This window comes from Nyctereutes procyonoides, unplaced genomic scaffold (assembly GCF_905146905.1).
Source record: "Nyctereutes procyonoides isolate TBG_1078 unplaced genomic scaffold, NYPRO_anot_genome, whole genome shotgun sequence".
Classification (NCBI taxonomy): Eukaryota; Metazoa; Chordata; class Mammalia; order Carnivora; family Canidae; genus Nyctereutes; species Nyctereutes procyonoides.
The window spans coordinates 109,460,810-109,481,530 of NW_026575125.1; positions in this window are offsets into that span (position 1 = coordinate 109,460,810).

Sequence of the window (20,721 nt, forward strand, 5' to 3'; positions counted from 1 at the left end):
AGAACAATGTGGTCAAGAGTCAGTGTGTTGACTTGAGATCTCCCATATCCCCAGTGTGCCAAGGACTACAAGATTCAGTTCTCAGATAGGCTCCGCAGCTGGTTCCCTGCACTTTTCCTTGTCGACAGCCTACCCATGGATTTCACAATACAGCATTCTAGCCTCCCTCCTACCTCTCTGATAGTTCCTTTTCAGGACCTACTCATGACTTCACTAGATCTCAAAACCTGAACATTCCCCAGAGTTCTTTGCATTCTCCTCCTTGTTCCCTATTGACATGTACTTCTTTATCACGTGCCGACAAGTATAGCTTTTATGTGATTATCCCTCACATCCATTTTTATAATGTTTTCTGTAACAAAGAAGAACAAGTGTAGTTGTGGACAGAGAGTACAATGTGGTAGTTTAAGATTAGAGAAATGAAGCAGTTTCAGGTATTGAGAAGATGTGGGGGATGATCATGGGAGAAGGTCACTGCAGGAGGGTAGAAATGATGGACTTCGACAATGAAGAAGTCAAGGCACTGGAAAGTGCCATTTGGGTCATTCCAAAGCCATGAAAGAAGATGACAGGCCTCAAGAAGGGGAGAGTTGTAAGAATGTGCCAAGTGCTTCCATACCAGCAAACTTCTTCTATAAGGGGACAGATAAAAAATTTTAGGCTTTGCAGGTCATATGGTCCCTTTTGCAATTCCTAAACTCTGTTGTAGTACAAAGGCAGTGGTAGACACTGCATTAAGTTAAGCATGACTGTGTTCCAATAAAACTTTATTTCCAAACGAAAGCAGAATGAATTTGGCCCATGAGCTAGAGTTTGCTGACCCCTGAATTAGGGGATTAACCAATAAATTAGTAGGTAGAGTAATGAGGGAATTTAGAAGATGGTATAGTTGAATGCCATAAGCCTCCAAAAAGCAAAGAAATTTACGTGAACATGATGGAGTAATGATCTAGAAGTAGGATGAAGATACCACTTCTTGACCTCGAGGTAGTTGGAAGATGGAAAACATGAGCATCTCTTTTGAGACGGCTTTAAGAAAACTGATAAATATCCGGTATTAGTGAAGACAAGAGGATGTGTAAACAAGAAGTTGAGGATGTAGAGTAATTAATCGTAAACCATAGAATGAGGGTATGGGTAGCAAGGTCAAGATTCTACTGAGGTCTTCTATAGACAAGAGCAATGCTAGTTCCATTTCTTTAGAGTTAAAACACAACTTCTTGTTAAATAAATGCTTTCAGTGTTTTGAAAGGCATACATTTTTCTCATTACTTCCTGAAAGTAAATCACAGCCAGGTAAATTCTGTTTCTGTTTTTTTTTTTTATTTTTTTATGACTTTGCAAGGCTCTTTATATTAACACTCACACAAGGGGAATTTGGTTGTCGTCTTTTATTTATGTACATATGTATATGCATTAAGGCACTGCATTCCTTGGATATTGATAAAAATTCAAAAATGTTGTGTATAGTAATAATTATACAATTTATAACACAGCTTTATTTTAAAATGGATTACAATTAATCTTCAAGTTCTTTGCTATTCTCTATGGTAACCATAGAAAAATCTGACTTTGAACTTTAGGTAAGTTCCATGATGATTTATTATTCAAAATTATAGCAGAGTAAATTTTAGCTGTAAAACATGACCTTTTTAGTGTCCTATTTCCTGAAACCTAGCCCAAAGTTATTTGACTTCACACAGTGATTCAATATCATAAATTGTCACCATTCTCTTCAAATCAAAATGTATTGAGCACTGTTATTTTATTATGGAGCAATATAACAACAAGCCAAGTTGAATATAAGCACACATGCATGTACAAACATACACACAATTGTGTATATTTGCACAACAGACATTCTGGGGACAGGCTCACAAGAAGAAAATCTCTGACAGAACTGTCATTCTACTTCACTGTCTGTAGGAATGATCTGTTAGAAACATGATTTAAGACAGTCTCTCTATCATATCCAATTCTGACATGGAATTTCTCCTACGCTACATTGCCGTGTCCTTTCTGTGAGATGGATTGTCTTTCATAGCATCGTGTTCTCCCAGGGCATTGTGCAGTACCATTTGAGTGCTGTATGTCATTAATAACAATAACTACCATGTTCCACTGCTTTTTAATGTGCCAGTCACTGTGCTATTGGCTTCACGTACACTATTTAATGTATTCCACGTAGTAGCAGTTTCATGACTCATTCCAATTTTATAGATGCAAAAACTAAGGCTCAGAGGTAGTACATGAGCATAGGAGCAGAAAATACTGGGAACAAAACTTGAACTAGGGTTTTGAATGGCCTCAAAGCAAATGTTCTATTTACTACATCAACTCCTCCAATGAAGTTCATTAAATATTAAGTAATACATCCATCTTTTAGGGTTATGATGAGGAAGCTGAGATTAATGGCATTATTTCAAAAAATTGCTTGGGAAAATATTTTGAGTAATGAAAATACAAATGTGGGGAAGAAAATAAATATCCCACTTTATTGAAATAACCACCTTTTATTAACTTAGTGTCTATCATTTCAGATGCTTTTCTCTGTGTATGTTATAACATACAAATAGAATGCGATCTTATTGTTGTAAGTGAATAGTTTTTACCTAATAAGTTGTGAACATAACTTCATGTCAGTAAGTTTATGTTTGCCAGGTCATAAGTGCCAGAGGGCACTTTATTTTATGGTCTGAATATAGTGTCCGTTTTAATCAATCTTTCATTATTGGGTGTATTCATCATGTAAAAGTTTTATTTTTCTACTATTAAAAATAATGATAAACATCCAAATACAAATACCCCTTTCTGCATCTCTAAATACCTTTTAAGATGAAAAGAATGATCATTTATTATTCACTTGGGTTCAACAATTTTGAATGCTATCTGGTATGACAACAGAATGAAGGCCCCAGAAAAAATGCCCATCTATCTATATGTAGAACCTTGCTATATTACAGAAGTGACAATACAAATCTGTGGTGATGGGATTGATTATTCAAACATAGTATTGAAACAATGGTTTATGCACATGGAGAAATACAATTAAAGCCTTAATTTACATCATATCACAAAAATAAATCCCTGATCAGCTAAACTTTATGTCAAAATTTTAGAAAATAAAAACATTACAAGGAATATATGCAAAAACCTAAAAATTGGGGAGTAAGAATTAAGGAACGAATTCCTTAAATAAAACCTAAGGAACACAAATCATTTATGATTTGATAATTATGGCTACATTAACATTTAAAATTTCTCTGTATCAGAAGTTAAACACAAGCCAGTGACATGGAAAAGACATTTAAAAAATAACTGATAACACTTGTATATGGTATAAACAGCTCTTATGCTAGAATATAAGCTCCACGAGGGCAGAGATGCTTTTTGTCTGTTTTGTTTACTGCTAACTCTCCAGTACCTAGAACAGTGCTTGGCAAATCTAATTTCACCAGAAATCCCTAGTTCAACTTTGTGTCATATACTCCTCCCTGAGCACTCTGGACAGGAAGATGATGTACTATTCTTGTTAGGACTGAGTCACATGTCCTCTTCTGGAAAGGTGGCTCCTCAAAAAACAATTGGAGTGATATCACAAATAGAAAAGGGAAGGCGATCTTGGCAGGCAAAAGCCATAGCCATAAAACTACAAGGTCGTAGTTGTGGAGCAACATGTGAGTATGGAGGGGTGAAAGTAGGGCATGATAGGAGAACATCTTGTAAGTACTAACACTGCACACTGCTTATTTCTTAAATAGCATTTTGTGAAGCTTGTGATTTGTTGAATGTGTAACTTGCTTATTGTCCATTTTCCCACCAAACTCATCATTTCCGTGACTGTGTGGACATCTGATCCATTCACCACATTATCCTCTAGCTTTGACTGCAGTATTAGACTTTTGGTGACTTCTGAATGAGTTAATATATAACAGTGGTTCTCGCTTTTTTTGTTCTCTGGAACCTTTTTATATTTTTAAAAATTATTGAGACTCCACAGAACTTTTGGTTATGTGGGTTGTCTCCATCCAAATTTATCATGTTTGAAGTTAAAACTGAGGTTTTATGAATATTTATTTAATAGTTTGTTTAAAAATAAGTAATAGTAAGTCCACTATGTGTTAATATAAAAAGATATTTTATGAAAAATAATTCTATTTTGCAAAACAAAAAACACCTATTGAGAAAAGTGAAATTCTCACTGAAGCAAGTGCATTCAATTATTTCCAATATGCTGTTTTGTGTGAAGTATAAGAAGATAATCTGGCATCATACAGATTATGATTCCATGGAATTGGAAAAGTGAAGAGTAATTTTAATAGCTTTTTAATATAATTGTGAACATTCTTCTTTGATATTGAAATATACAAACTCCACAAGGAGTAGTTGCCTATAGGTTAGTGAATATGAAGTCTAAACCCTATCAATAAACTTTTTATATTCTGTTATATTAAAATCTATTGCTTTACCTTAAAATTTAGATGAATCTTTTAATGATAAATGATTTTATAACATCATCAGTTGATCACTTGGGAAATCTGGTTTACCGTGTTACATGGACTTGTATGTTAATAAATTTCATTATATAATATAAAAAATCACATTTGTTAATATCACCACCAACCTTATTAGAAGTGTCTTTAAGAATTAGGAAGCTGGGGGGGAGGGGCAAGATGGCGGAAGAGCAGGGTCCCCAAATCACCTGTCCCCACCAAATTACCTAGATAACCTTCAAATCATCCTGAAAATTTACGAATTCGGCCTGAGATGTAAAGAGAGACCAGCTGGAACGCTACAGTGAGAAGAGTCCGCGCTTCTATCAAGGTAGGAAGACGGGGAAAAAGAAATAAAGGAACAAAAGGCCTCCGAGGGGGAGGGGCCCCGCGAGGAGCCGGGCTGAGGCCGGGGGAGTGTCCCCAGGACAGGAGAGCCCCGTCCCGGAGGAGCAGGAGCTGCACCAACCTTCCCGGGCGGGCGGAAAGGGGCTCGCAGGGAGGTGGAGCAGGACCCAGGAGGGCGGGGATGCCCTCGGGCTCCCGGGGACACTAACAGACACCTGCGCCCCGGGAGAGTGCTCCGAGCTCCCTAAGGGCTGCAGCGCGCACGGCGGGACCGACCGGAGCAGCTCGGAGGGGCTCGGGAGCGGCTCCAGGGAGGGAGCTGCGGGGCGGGAGCGCGAATCCCACAGCGCAGGCCCCGGAGCACAGGGCGCCGGGACACAGCCCAGGATCCGGCCTCCCCCGGGACAGGCAGAGGCCGGGAGGGCCCAGGACAGCGAGGACGCTCCTGCCCCGAGCTGAGCAGATCAGCGGCCCCGCCCCGGAGCCTCCAGGCCCTGCGGACGGAGAGCCGAGAGCCCCGAGCCCCGTAGTTCCTGCGGAGGCTGAATCCAGGCTTCCAGAGTTCCCATAGCAACTGCGACTGTTCCTCCTGGGGCCCCACCGGGTAAACAACCCCCGCTGAGCCCTGCAGCAGGCAGGGGCAGAGCAGCTCCCCCAAGTGCTAACACCTGAAAATCAGCACAGCAGGCCCCTCCCCCAGAAGACCAGCTGGACGGACCAGTGATACTCCCCCGTGTTCCAATACAACTTGTTTTTGGCCACTCTGCACTGAGCAAAATGACTAGAAGGAAAACCTCACCTCAAAAGAAAGAATCAGAAACAGCCCTCTCTCCCACAGGGTTACAAAATCTGGATTACACTTCAATGTCAGAAAGCCAATTCAGAAGCACTATTCTACAGCTACTGGTGGCTCTAGAAAAAAGCATTAAGGCCTCACGAGACTTCATGACTGCAGAATTTAGATCCAATCAGGCAGAAATTAAAAATCAATTGAATGAGATGCAATCCAAACTAGAAGTCCTAACGACGAGGGTTAACGAGGTGGAAGAACGAGTGAGTGACATAGAAGACAAGTTAATGGCAAAGAGGGAAACTGAGGAAAAAAGAGATAAACAATTAAAGAACCATGAAGACAGATTAAGGCAAATAAATGACACTCTAAGGAAGAAAAACCTACGTTTAATTGGGGTTCCCGAGGGCGCCGAAAGGGACAGAGGGCCAGAATATGTATTTGAACAAATCCTAGCTGAAAACTTTCCCAATCTGGGAAGGGAAACAGGCATTCAGATCCAGGAAATAGAGAGATCCCCCCCTAAAATCAATAAAAACCGTTCAACACCTCGACATCTAATAGTGAAGCTTGCAAATTCCAAAGATAAAGAGAAGATCCTTAAAGCAGCAAGAGACAAGAAGTCCCTGACTTTCATGGGGAGGAATATTAGGGTAACAGCAGACCTCTCCACGGAGACCTGGCAGGCCAGAAAGGGCTGGCAGGATATATTCAGGGTCCTAAATGAGAAGAACATGCAGCCAAGACTACTTTATCCAGCAAGGCTCTCATTCAAAATGGAAGGAGAGATAAAGAGCTTCCAAGACAGGCAGGAACTGAAAGAATATGTGACCTCCAAACCAGCTCTGCAAGAAATTTTAAGGGGGACTCTTAAAACTCCCCTTTAAGAAGAAGTTCAAGTAACTCTGAACGTGAATGGGCTTAATGACCCCATCAAAAGGCGCAGAGTTTCAGACTGGATAAAAAAACAGGACCCATCTATTTGCTGTCTACAAGAGACTCATTTTAGACAGAAGGACACCTACAACCTGAAAATAAAAGATTGGAGAACCATTTACCATTCAAATGGTTCTCAAAATATACCCTAAAAACTACAGAACACTTCTGAAAGAAATTGAGGAAGACACAAAGAGATGGAAAAATATTCCATGCTCATGGATTGGCAGAATTAATATTGTGAAAATGTCAATGTTACCCAGGGCAATTTACACGTATAATGCAATCCCTATCAAAATACCATGGACTTTCTTCAGAGACTTAGAACAAATTATTTTAAGATTTGTGTGGAATCAGAAAAGACCCCAAACAGCCAGGGGAATTTTAAAAAAAGAAAACCATATCTGGGGGCATCACAATGCCAGATTTCAGGTTGTACTACAAAGCTGTGTTCATCAAGACAGTGTGGTACTGGCACAAAAACAGACATATAGATCAATGGAACAGAACAGAGAACCCAGAAGTGGACCCTGAACTTTATGCTCAACTAATATACGATAAAGGAGGAAAGACGATCCACTGGAAGAAAGACAGTCTCTTCAATAAATGGTGCTGGGAAAATTGGACATCCACATGCAGAAGAATGAAACTGGACCACTCTCTTGCACCATACACAAAGATAAACTCAAAATAGATGAAAGATCTAAATGTGAGACAAGATTCCATCAAAATCCCAGAGAAGAACTCAGGCAACACCCTTTTTGAACTTGGCCACAGTAACCGGAGAAGGACAAACAGTGTATGTTCTCATTCATTTGGGGAATATGAATAATAGCGAAAGGGAATATAAGGGAAGGGAGAAGAAATGTGTGAGAAATATCAGAAAGGGAGACAAAACATAAAGACTTCTAACTCTGGGAAATGAACTAGGGGTGGTGGAGGGGGAGGAGGGTGGGGGGTGGGGGTGAATGGGTGGCGGGCACTGAGGGGTACACTTGACGGGATGAGCACTGGGTGTTATTCTGTATGTTGGTAAATTGAACACCAATAAAAATTAATTTATAAAAAAAAAAAAATTAGGAAGCTGTCCAGCTTACAAGGGGGCAGTTACAAATCATCCAAAATTCTACTTATTTCTCGAAAGCTCGAATTTTATCATTAGTAACAAATACTATCAATTGTTTTCTTAAACAGATTGGTTTATTTTTTCACTTTTGAAAAAAGGTCTAAATAACAAGTTTGTCTTCTCACGCAGTTGTCCAGTGAAAATGGTGTTCCATACAAAAATGTAGATAATCACACAAGTGTTTTCCCTGAGCCAACAATCATACTTCATTATTCAACAGAAGTGCTTTATGCATACTTCCCATTTTGTGTTACAGAATGCTAAGAAGGTTGCACTCAGGACATTATTAAGTGAAACTAGCAGTTTTCTTTTTCTTCCATGAATGTGGCAGTGAAGAATGCAAAGATGAATACAGTTTGATGTCACTTCCTTGGTTGATGTTAAGGATCCAGAAGTTTTCCCCACATTTGCTTTTGAATCATTATAAAAAATGTCAGCATAACCCAAAAGCATAAGATACCTAGGAATAAACCTAAACAAAGAGGTAAAGGATCTATACCCTAAAAACTACAGAACACTTCTGAAAGACATTGAGGAAGACACAAAGATATGGAAAAATATTCTATGCTCACGGATTGGAAGAATTAATATTGTGAAAATGTCCATGCTACCCAGGGTAATTTACAAGTTCAGTGCAATCCCTATCAAAATACCATGGATTTTCTTCAGAGAGTTGGAACAAATCATCTTAAGATTTGGTTGGAATCAGAAAAGACCCCGAATAGCTAGGGGAATACGGAAAAAGAAAACCAGAGCTGGGGGCATCACAATGCCAGACTTCAAGTTGTACTACAAAGCTGTGGTCATCAAGACAGTGTGGTACTGGCACAAAACAGACACATAGATCAGTGGAACAGAATAGAGAACCCAGAAAAGGGCCTTCAACTCTATGGTCAATTAATACTCGACAAAGCAGGAAAGACCATCCAATGGAAAAAGGACAGTCTCTTCAATAAATGGTGCTCGGAAAATTGAACAGCCACATGCAGAAGAATGAAACTAAACCATTCTCTTACACCAGACACAAAGATAAACACAAAATGGATGAAAGATCAAAATGTGAGACAAGAATCCATCAAAATCCTCGAGGAGAACACAGGCAACACGCTTTCTGAACTTGGCTACAGCAACTTCTTGCAAGATACATCTATGAAGGCAAAAGAAACACAAGCAAAAAAATGAATTATTGGGACTTCATCAAGATGAAAACCTTCTGCACAGTAAAAGAAACAGTCAACAGAACTAAAAGACAACCTACAGAATGGGAGATGATATTTGCAAATGACCTATCAGATAAAAGACTCGTATCGAAGATCTATAAAGAACTTATTAAATTCAACCTCAAAGAAACAAACAATCCAAACATGAAATGGGCAAAAGACAAGAACAGAAATCTCACAGAGGAAGACATAGACATGGCCAACAAGCACGTGAGAAAATGCTCCACATCACTGGCCATCAGGCAAATACAAATCAAAACCACAAGGAGATACCACCTCACCCCAGTGAGAATGGGGAAAATTAACAAGACAGGAAACAACAAATGTTGGAGAGGATGTGGAGAAAGGGAACGTTCTTGCACTGTTGGTGGGAATGTGAACTGGTGCAGCCACTCTGGAAAACTCTGTGGAGGTTCCTCAAAAAGTTAAAAATAGATCTGACCTACGACCCAGCAATTGCACTACTGGGGATTTACCCCAAAGATACAGATGCAGGGAAAGACTGAGACACCTGCACCCCAATGTTTCTATCAGCAATGTCCACAATAGCCAAACTGTGGAAGGAGCCTCGGTGTCCATCGAAAGATGAATGGATAAAGAAGATGTGGTTTATGTATACAATGGAATATTCCTCAGCCATTAGAAATGACAAATACCCACCATTTACTTTGACGTGGATGGAACTGGAGGGTATTATGCTGAGTGAAGTAAGTCAGTCGGAGAAGGACAAACATTATATGGTCTCATTCATTTGGGGAATACAAAGAATAGTAAAAGGGAATAAAGGGGAAAGGAGAGAAAATGAGTGGGAAATATCAGTGAGGGTGACAGTACATGAGAGACTCCTAACTGTGGGAAATGAACAAGGGGTGGTGGAAAGGGAGATGGGAGGGGAGTTGGGGTGACTGGGTGACGGGCACTGAAATGGGCCTTTGACGGGATGAGCACTGGGTGTTATGCTATATGTTGGCAAATCGAACTCCAATACAAATATATACCAAAAAAAAAAATAGGGCAGCATAGCAAAAATGGAAAATAATGTCTTTATATAATTATGAAAATAGTTTTGATCTCATGGACTCCTGAAAAGTATCATGGAAACTCCCACTTTGAGAACCACTGATTTCTATAGTTCAATGACATTTATGCTACAATTAAATTTCCACATGTTTTTATACAATTTGCATTTCCAGCTAACACCTGAAGAAAGGTACTTTAGGATACTATATATTTTTCAAAGATATCAGTTGTTTTATAGTTAAATACAAAAGCTGAAATATGGATCCTCTATTAATGATAAGAAGAGAGAAAAACAAACTTAGGATTTGCTGTACAATTTTTTTAAGATTATATTTATTTATTCATGAGAGACACAGAGAGAGGGAGGCAGAGACACAGGCAGAGGGAGAAGCAGGTTCCATGCAGGAAGCCCGATGTGGGACTCGATCCTGGGACCCCAGGATCACACCCTGAACTGAAGGCAGACACTTAACTGCTGAGCCACCCAGGCGTCCCTTGCTGTACAAATCTAATGACAAATCTAAATTGTTACTGAAAAGTGCAGACATGTGTCTATATATATGGTAGCTGTGGTATTTAAAAAGTTGTGTGCTTATCAATTGTCTCATAAAGTAGAATCCTATTTTGAATGCACTAGAAGGGCTCATAAGGCAAAGCAATGTGAACTATTTTGCATTAAGAAATAATTTATATCACCTTATTATATATATGACATAGTAATATATCATATAAATACAGTGGTCACTTTCGTAACTTGTACTTTTGGGGCTTCTAAAGGATTAAAGTTGGTATGTGTTACCATTACTCCTTTTCAACCACATTCCTCCTGTATTGTATTTTATGCACAAGCTCACTGATAGTGCAGGCTTCCCATGAGCAAAAAAATGGTCTACTTGTTATTTAAATAAAGAAATATAAATAAAGTTATCATCAAGAGATAGTACCTAGGTTTCTGGATCTCTGGCTCTTTGTGAATAATTAGAGGATCAGGAAACTCTGAACCCATATTCCCATATGGAAATCATCAGTTGATGGCTGCCCCTTTTATATGGGCACTTACTCTCCACTTGACTCCCATGCCAACCACTCCTCATTTCTCTCCATCTGCCTCAATTCATCCATTTACATTACCTGCAAGGTACTTGTAGACATTTGACTATAGCAACAGTGTGATGTAAAAAGTATTTTTATGTATACCAAAGATACCGACCTGTGTATGGTAAGACATATCCTTGACTAGCAACCCGGAGGCCTGAATTCTTGTTTCCATTTTCCTGCCAATTCACTGTATTATTTTCAGCAGGTTAGTTAACATCCCTGGGATATAGTTTTCCCATCTATTAAGTGAAAAGTTTGGTTGGTTACCAATTGCTTTCTAAGGGCTCTCCCACATATCCATTTTTATTTCTTGACTTTTACAGCTGTCCTAGAATCACAACACTTGTACTACTATGTGTTTCTTCGTTGTGAGTGTTAGGAAATACACACTTACTGGACTCACAACAACAATTTATTGTGTCTTCTTGGAAGTCAAGACAACAGTGATCTCAACTTCATAAAAACTTTACCAAGTGATACATCAAATCAGAAATTTCCTATTGACCATATCACATTAGAATACAAACATATTTGGGCCTTATTTGAGAGTGACTGCATAGATACTATTACTTAGTTAGAAAACTGTGGTTTACCAACAAAGAAAAAAAGAATTGAAATGATTGGAGTCTCCTTAGCTTATATAAGCATCCCTCACATTGCCTGACTGTCTTTGGAATTTCCATGTCTGTGTGGATTTCCCCTATGTATGCGATTAAATTTAATTTTCTCCTGTTTAAAAAAAGTGATCAGACTCAACCAAGAGTAAATGAAAATAATTTTTGCAGTCTTTCCATTAACCTAATGGTACAAATATGTCTTCTTCATTCTCTGTATAAATTCTAACATTTTTTTCCTTGATGGTTAAATTAGTACCCCTCCATTTCTAAACATATATTGTTATAATATTTATCAAAATTTGTTTTTAAAATTTTCAAGCATACCCTATCCAGTGTGTCCAGTCCTCCTATCTTCCTTCCATTTCTCCTTCGTAGCAGCTTACCTACTTATCTATCATTAGTCCTGCCCAATATGGTGGGGATATACGCTTTGCCACTGGGAGCTAACAGTACAGTAGACGAGATGGGCATGTACATACACATCCAGGTAAGGGCTAAGTGCAGTGTTACAATAAGGAGAAAGTTATGGCATTTACCTGGGCAAGTCAAAGATACTTTTAGCAATTAGGAGACTTTTACACCATTATTTGAAGAATAAAGAAGAATGTTCTAAGTAGGTCAGTGGGGACAGGCCATTCCAAGCAGAACAGAGCAGAGAAGTGAAGCATGTTTACTTCAAATTGCATGGCACATTTGGGGAACAGCAGAAGGTTCATATGTGTGAGACATTCGGGATTGTGATAAGAGATGAAACAAGAACAGGTGCCAGATGGTGGAAGCCCTTGCGTCACATGTTACAGGAGCAGTGATGGCTTTTAGTCAGGGAAACTATATGGCCAAACTCATGTTTTAGAAACATCATGCTGGCAGCAGCGTTGAGGATAACCCAAAAGGTGAAAGATTTAATCCCTTCTCCCTGTTCTTATTCTCAGTGCAAAATGATGAAACTAGGTGCACCTGAGAGGTTTGTTTTCATGCCTACGGTTAGCGGGCTGCTCAGACACAAACGATAGGTACATCAGGACACTGGGCCCAAACCCCTCAGACCTGTCTACTAGATCTTGCTTTACGCGTGCTAACTCTCCAGTCCCTGTGGAGCCCTTGGGCAACCTGCTTTTCCAAATCCCTGGCCCTATCTGCCTTTCCATTCACATTGCTGGAATTTTAGATTCAGTCTGTTTAGCGACAGTTGTAAGCTTCATCCAAACCACATTATTTGGGGGAATACAGTTTTACAGGGACTCTGGGTAACTTGTGAATAAAATGACACTCCTGCTAGGTGCAGCTTTCAAATGGTACTTGTTTTGGCCAAGCTGTTTTACCTGCACTTGGCACCACTCAACGTGAAGCATTCTGTTACTCCCACAGATCTTGTATCTTTTGCAATTAAAGAAGAACATGTTTTCAAAGGTTGTGTTGTTGGAAGCTGCACACACAACTGTTGGTATTTGGGCTTGTCAAGATGACATTTAGATTTATTTATCTAAACCCAGTGCCTACAATATCTCTGGTATGATAATTATTCTTGGCTTAATAAGCACTTTTAAAGTCCGCACTAGAGAAAAATTAACAGTACTTCTAAACGCCTTAAAAATGATCATGATTTTTTTTTTGCATTAATAACTAGAGCCTTTGGTTTCAGACAGGTCTGAATTAAGTCTTAGGTCAGCTTCTTCTACTTACTGGATGTGTGACTTTGACCAAGCTACTTGACCTCATTGAACTACAATAACCTCATCTGAATGGAGGGAACAACAATGACGAATACTACGTGGACTTGGTATGAGGATTCAGTGAGATCATGTATGTGGAGTGCCTGATATATTATAACCTCTATAATGTATATTATTTGTAGACAAAACTTGGCATTAACCACACAAGGAAATATAATTATTGTGACCTGAAATTTCTGGTTACAAATAAGAATGAGTATCAGGGACTTGATTTGCCCCATCTCCTGAAACAACTCAAAAGCCAGAAACATTTTTGAAACAATGTTTTTCCAAAACATTGGACATTAGATAAGGAAAGATAAGGATCCCTAAGAGATGAGAAATAAACAAGGGGAGTCCTACAGTTATCTCACCTGCCTGCTTTGTAAAAATTCCCAGCCTGCAGTGCACGGAGGGAAAGCTCAGGGGGAGTTTTTATTATTTATTTATTTATTTATTTATTTATTTATTTATTTATTTATTTATAAGATTATATTTATTTATGAGAGACACACAGAGGCAGAGACACAGGCAGAGGGAGAAGCAGGCTCCACACAGGGAACCTGACGTGGGACTCGATTCCGGGTCTCCAGGATCATAACCCTGGCTGAAGGCGGTGCTAAACTGCTGAGTCACCCAGAGATCCCTGGAGCAAGACTTTAAACGCAAAGTTGAGTAGATTGAATTGAGAGTCTGGCAGAATCGAGGGGGCTAGTGCTCACAAAACAAAATACCAAAAAGGAGAGAGCCGTACAGAGAAAGTACTCAAGAGATCTGCAGACAACGTCCCTTGAGTATTCAGGAGATTATTCATCAGAGCATGCATGTGAGGAAACTAACCTAGGTTCAGGGGAATAAAAGCAACCATGAGAGAAAATAAGCAGAACCACCACTACCTGATGCTAACCCGAGGCCAGAAATAGTGCCTGTTCCAATCAGGCAAATTGAACAACTTCAAAAATCATGGCACTTTTCATTGGTTACCTAAAAGGACTTTGCCCCAGTAGTGGGCAATAATCAGTCATAGACTAAACACTGTTAGTCCCACCTGGCAAATCCTAAAAGCAAGACATGAAAGGACTAAGCTGTTTCCAAGGAACTTTACTGTGTCCCAGAGCAAAGCTTCGTAATATTTATAGGAATATAAAAATATCATCACCCAACAAGAGAAAATTCACAACATCTGGCATCCAATATAAAATTGCCAGACATGCAAAGAAGCAGGATAAGATGACCCATTATGAGGAAAAAGTTTATAAATCAAAATCAACCTGGATGGATACAGATGTGAGAATGCACAGATAAGGACAATAAGACATGTATTATATCTGTATTCCATATGTTCCAAAAGTTAAATAGAGACATGGATGACTAAAAATGTACTGAAATCAAATTTCCACAGATAAAAATTACAATGTGTGAGATGAAAATACACTGGATAGGATTAATATAAGATTAGATATTGTGGAAGAAAAGATTAATGGACTTGAACTCATAGCAAGAGAAACTACTCAAATGACACAAGAGATAAAAAGTTGAAGACACTGACCAGAGAAACAGAGAACAGTGGAACATGTCTAAACAGCCTAATATATGTATAACTGAAGTCCCTGAAGGACGGAGGATGGGAGGGGCAACAGAAAAAGCATCTGAAGAAACAGTGGCTGAAAATTTTCCAAAGTTGAAGAAAACATTAAAACCACAGATCCAGGAAAATTAATGAACACCAAGCGCATCAAAAAGAAGAAAGCTATAATGCAGCAAATGAATAAAATTGCACAAATCTGATCCTAAAACCAAAATTTTAAGATTTTTTTTCTTTATTCATGAGAGAGAGAGAGAGAGAGAGAGAGAGGCAGAGACACAGGCAGAGGGAGAAGCAGGCTCCATGCAGGGAGACCGACGTGGGACTTGATTCCGGGACTCGATCCCAGGACTCCAGGATCATGCCCTGGACTGAAGGTGGTGCTAAACCACTGACCCACCTGGGCTGCCTCCTAAAACCAAAATTTTAAAAGCTGGCAGAGAAAAGGATACACATATTACATATAAAAGAACTAACTTAGGTGTGCCTGGGTGGCTCAGTCGGTTGAACATCGATTCTTGGTTTGGGCTCAAGTCATGAACTTAGGGTCATGATCTCAGGGTGGTGACATTGAGCGCTGCATGGGCTCCTTGCTCAGCAGGGAATCTGTTTGAAGATTCCCTCTTTGCCCCTCTTCCTCCAAATAAATAAATACATCTTTAAAAAAAAAACTTAAGGTAGCAGATTTCTTATTAGAGTCACCACAAGTATGAAGAGAGTGGGTCTAATTGACCTGATGGACATTATAGAACACTTCGATCAACAATAGCATAACACACAGCTTTTTCAAGTGCACACGGAATATTTCCCCTCCTCCCAAAAATCGTAAAATAGATCTTAGTAAATTTAAAATGATTCAAGTCATACAAATTGGAATTTAGGTCATAATGGAATTAAAGTCAATATCAGAAAGATCTCTGAACAATCCTTAAATACTTGCAAGTTAAGTAACACAGTTTTTTTTTAACACACTTCCTTTTTTTTTTTTTTTGAAGATTTATCTATTTATTTTAGAGACAGCATGAGCGAGCAGAAGGAGTGGCAGAGTGAGAGGCAGCCTGAGGGAATCTTAAGCAGATTTCCCACTGAGCACAGAGCCCAATGTGGGGCTCCATCTCACAACCCTGAGATCAAGACCTGAGCCAAAACCAAGAGTCAGATGCTCAACTGACTGAGCCACCTAGGTGCCCCTTAGTAACACATTTTTAATTAATGCAGGGGTCAAAGAAGAAATCAAACAGGGAAGTTTGATACATAGCTCATACCATACATAAAGAAATAATTAAAAATAGATTATTGGCCTCAATGGAAAACCTGGAACTGTAAATTTTCTGGAAGAAAATATAGAATAAAATCTTTGCTACCTGAGATTGGTTAGCACATTCTTATATACAACAAAAAGTACAATTCATTAATGAAAAAAAATGTAGAATTGGACTTCATTCAATTAAGATCTTTTCTCTGAAAGATACTTGAGAGGAAAGACAAACTACAGACTGGGATAAAATATTTCCAAATTACATACGTCATAAAATATTTGCACCTTTATATGTAAAAATCTTTGTACAAAACTAACTTTCAAATAGTAAGTAATCAAACAACTAAATAAAAATGGACAAAAGATTTGAACAGTCACTTTCCCACAAAAGATGTTCAGATGGGAAATAAAACACAAATATATTCTCAACATTATTAGTCATTAGGGAAACACAAATCAAAGCCACATTGAGCTACCACTATATACCTACTGAAATGCCTAAAACTGATGACTAATCATACCAAGTGTTGTCAAGGATGTGGAAGTGGAAATTTCACACATTGCTGAGGAGAATGCAAAAATCTCACAACAATTTTAGAAAACAACTTGGCAGTTTCTTTTTCAAAAGTTAAACATACAACTTCATTATGAATCAGCCATCCTACACCCAGGTATTTTTTTCAAAAGGAAAGAAATCGCACATCCCTACAAAGAATTGTACACAAATGCCAAAGACTGGAAACAACTCAAATTTCCATCAAAGGGCGTATGGATAAATACATAGTTCTATCCATACAATGGAATGCTACTTTCATAAAAAATAATGAACTTTTGATACACACAGTACATGGATTAGCCATGAGAACATTACACTGAGTAAAAAAAAAATCATGCAAAAATGAGTACATACTATCTGGTTCCATTTATGTAAGATTTTCAGAAATACAAACTAATGTACAATGACCAAAAGCAGATTGGTAGTTGCTTGCCAATAGGGCGGCCTGAAGGGGCACGATAAAGGGATTATAAAGGGGTAGAAGAAACTTCTCTGGGTAATGAGTATGTTCACTGTTGGACTGTAATGATAACTTCATGGGTGTATACATGTGTCAAAAGTAAACGTATTTTACACTGCACAGTTTATTGTATGTTCATTTTACCTCAGTATTTTATTTTTTTAAGATTTTATTGATTTATTCATGAGAGACACACAGAGAGAGGCAGAGACATAGGCAGAGGGAGAAGCAGGCTCCCTGTGGTGAGCCCAATTCGGGACTCGATCCCAGGACCCCAGGATCACCACCTGCACTGAAGACAGACACTCAGCCACTGAGCCACCAAGGTGCCCCTTACCTCAATATTTTTAAAGTGGTTTTTTAAATGATATTTTCTGCAGATGAGACAAAAACAACTATGAAAAAAAATTAAAGATCTTTTTTGGGGGGGTAGGGGAGAGCATTTTATCACTGGCATTATTAAGAAATGCTGGTGCATGGGGGTGATAGTAAAAGTAAGAGCAGCAATCACTCAGGTTTATTGTTTTATTAAAATTCTCTGCAAGCAGTGCTCCCCTTTAGGACCTGCACCTGGAGCAGGCCACGCCCACCACCCCATGCTTGATAGGCCGCTGGTCCACCCCCAGCCTTCTTAGATCCAGTCCAGTGATTGCAAGCTAAGAAGGGGATCTAATTAGTGTTGGGTTTGTGGTCTCCAAGCACCATTATTTCGGTATTCGGGTGTGCTGTCAGTGACTTAGTAGCAGGAGACCTGTGGGGGACCTTGCACAGGCTGCATTTGCTTATGACGTAGGATGGCAGGCAACAAACACCACTGTGAGGGTACGTGGCTGGGAGAAAATTTCTGTTTCTGATTTTTTTGTACATGGCACTGTTGGCCTATTCACATCACCCCGCTCAGTGTCTGGGTCCACTCCTGCACACATGTAGAAATATCAAGCCCTTTCCCTTCCTCCTTGTGGCTTAAAGTGTGAAACAGGGAAACTCCTCTTCAGTTCTTAGTTCTCACCCAACCCTTATCCCTAATGTCTGCTTATCTGTAAATCTGCAAGTCCCATCCCAACCCTGCATCCTCCCTTGCCATATCCCTCCCTTCTCTATCCCTGCCTTTCCCCCTCCTTCTCTTCCACCCCCACCACCAGAGAACTTGCGGATGTGCACTCATACAAACACACACCTCTCCTCTTCACATTTCATTGATTTTTTCTTTTTAAAGATTTTATTTATTTATTCATTAGAGACAGAGAGAGAGAGAGAGGCAGAGACACAGGCAGAGTGAGAAGCAGGCTCCATGCAGGGAGCCGATGTGGGACTCGATCCCAGGACTCCAGGATCACTCCCAGGGCCAAAGGCAGGCGCTAAACCACTGAGCCACCCAGGGATCCCTCATTGATTTTAATTTAATCATCAACACAAAGGTACCCTGCTGGTGCAAGATATGTTCCCTATGCACTTGACCATTTCTCCACAGCCTCTGTAGACACTGCAGATAGTTCTGGATCTCTGGGCCTTGCTGTGCACAGGGCATCACTTGGAATGGTGGAATTAATTCTCCAGTGTCCCTTGTATCTGGCTGGCCAATTTTTATTTCCATGTCTTCACTTCCATGTCGTATTCAGCCATCCAACAGATAAATATGATTGGCCTTATTGCTCACTTAGGCTTTCTTGAAGGGGTGCTAATTGAGTATAATTTTTTCTTGAAGTCCCTTGAAGGGGTCTTCATAGCATCATTATCTTTTGAAACTGGTAGGGAAACGTAAGCCCAGAAGAGCATTGGTTTGGGGAGAGAGGATGGGGACTGATAGGGAAGGAGGGTTCCATGAGGAGGGCTAGCTGAGGAGGAGATTTGTGCCACGGAAGGGAAGGTAGAGGGTGTGTCTGGGTTCTATTAAAAAATAATTAAAAATTTTTTTAAAAAAAGGAAGAACTTGTCTGGAGTCCTCTCACATTGTCACCAGCTCTAGAGCAGGGTTCGCAGGTGATACTCCGCATTGGTTATTCCTTAATCATGGTAGGCTCTGGTGGTTTCCTGGTCACCTTAGCTTTGTTGAAACCCACAGTGGTTTACCCCAGGCCTCCTGCCCTCCATATATATGTATAGATTTTCCCAGATTCAATTCTAGTGGATACACAGCAGGGAGAGGGTGTTTCTACCACACCGGTCCCCATGGCCTCCCCATTCAGGAGTTTGTTGTGTTCTCTTTCACTCTTCACCATTATCAAGTATTTCAAATATCCTTCAAGTAATATGGTCATATTTGAATTTCAGTAAAGATATGAATCATCCCACTTCTCTCCAACAAATTTCCTTATGCAACTTTCACTTCATGGATACTACCTGGTAACGTTCTCATCCTACCTCTCTTACCCAATGTCTGTTTAGCTTCCCTTTGTTTTCTATTTCTATTGATAGAAGCAACATGGATGAATCTCAAAAGAATTATGTTGCTAGAAAAAGGACAGATAATAAAAAGTGAATACTATATGAGTCCATTTATATAAAATTTGAGAAAGTGCAAACTAATAGATGGTGCCTAAAAATAGCTCAGTGGAGGTTTGGGAAGGATGGGAGGGAGGAGTTAACAAGAGGCATGAGGAGGGGATCCCTGGGTGGCGCAGCGGTTTGGCGCCTGCCTTTGGCCCAGGGCGCGATCCTGGAGACCCGGGATCGAATCCCACATTGGGCTTCCGGTGCATGGAGCCTGCTTCTCCCTCTGCCTGTGTCTCTGCCTCTCTCTCTCTCTGTGACTATCATAAATAAATAAAAATTAAAAAAATAAAAAAAAACAAGAGGCATGAGGAAATTTTAGTCATGATGGATATGTTCACTATCTTGATTGTGGCAATGGTTTCACAGGTGTGTGCATATAGCAAAGCTCATCAAGTTGCACATTTTAAGTATGTTCGTTTTATTGTATGTCAATGAATTTTCAATAAGGCTGTTATAAAAAGTCAACAGGAATGTAATTAGCACCCCTTACACAGAATGAGTCTCAGGAACCTTTTAAAATACCATTCTAATCAGTATGTTGGTGAAGAAAAATAAACAAAAACTTAAGAAAATGTAGCAATTTACCTGAAACTTTTAATAAATCTTCTAAATTCTCCTTAATTTTGTTGATCAGATTAAAAAAAAAAAAGATCCCTGCTGCTGTTTTTGCCTCTCTGACCTCATTTCCTGATACAGGAGAAATGATTCCTTGGCAATAAAGTGGTTTGTCTTTCAGGTGAAATACACATTGCTTTGGGCTTAAATTTCTCTTAACTGCGTACTCTTAGGTCAGACATTAAATATTCTTATTTGATCTCAAGGAAAGAAAAATCAAGTGGACATCTTAAAACGCTGGAGGATAATTAAATATAAAATAATTAAAAAATCAGGCCCACCTTGAAGCCAACCACTCTGTTACATCCACCCTAACTTGATCATGCCACTTGGATTCCTAGGACTGCTTTTCTTTATTTCACTGATTACATTTATTTATCTCCTATTTGTTAAA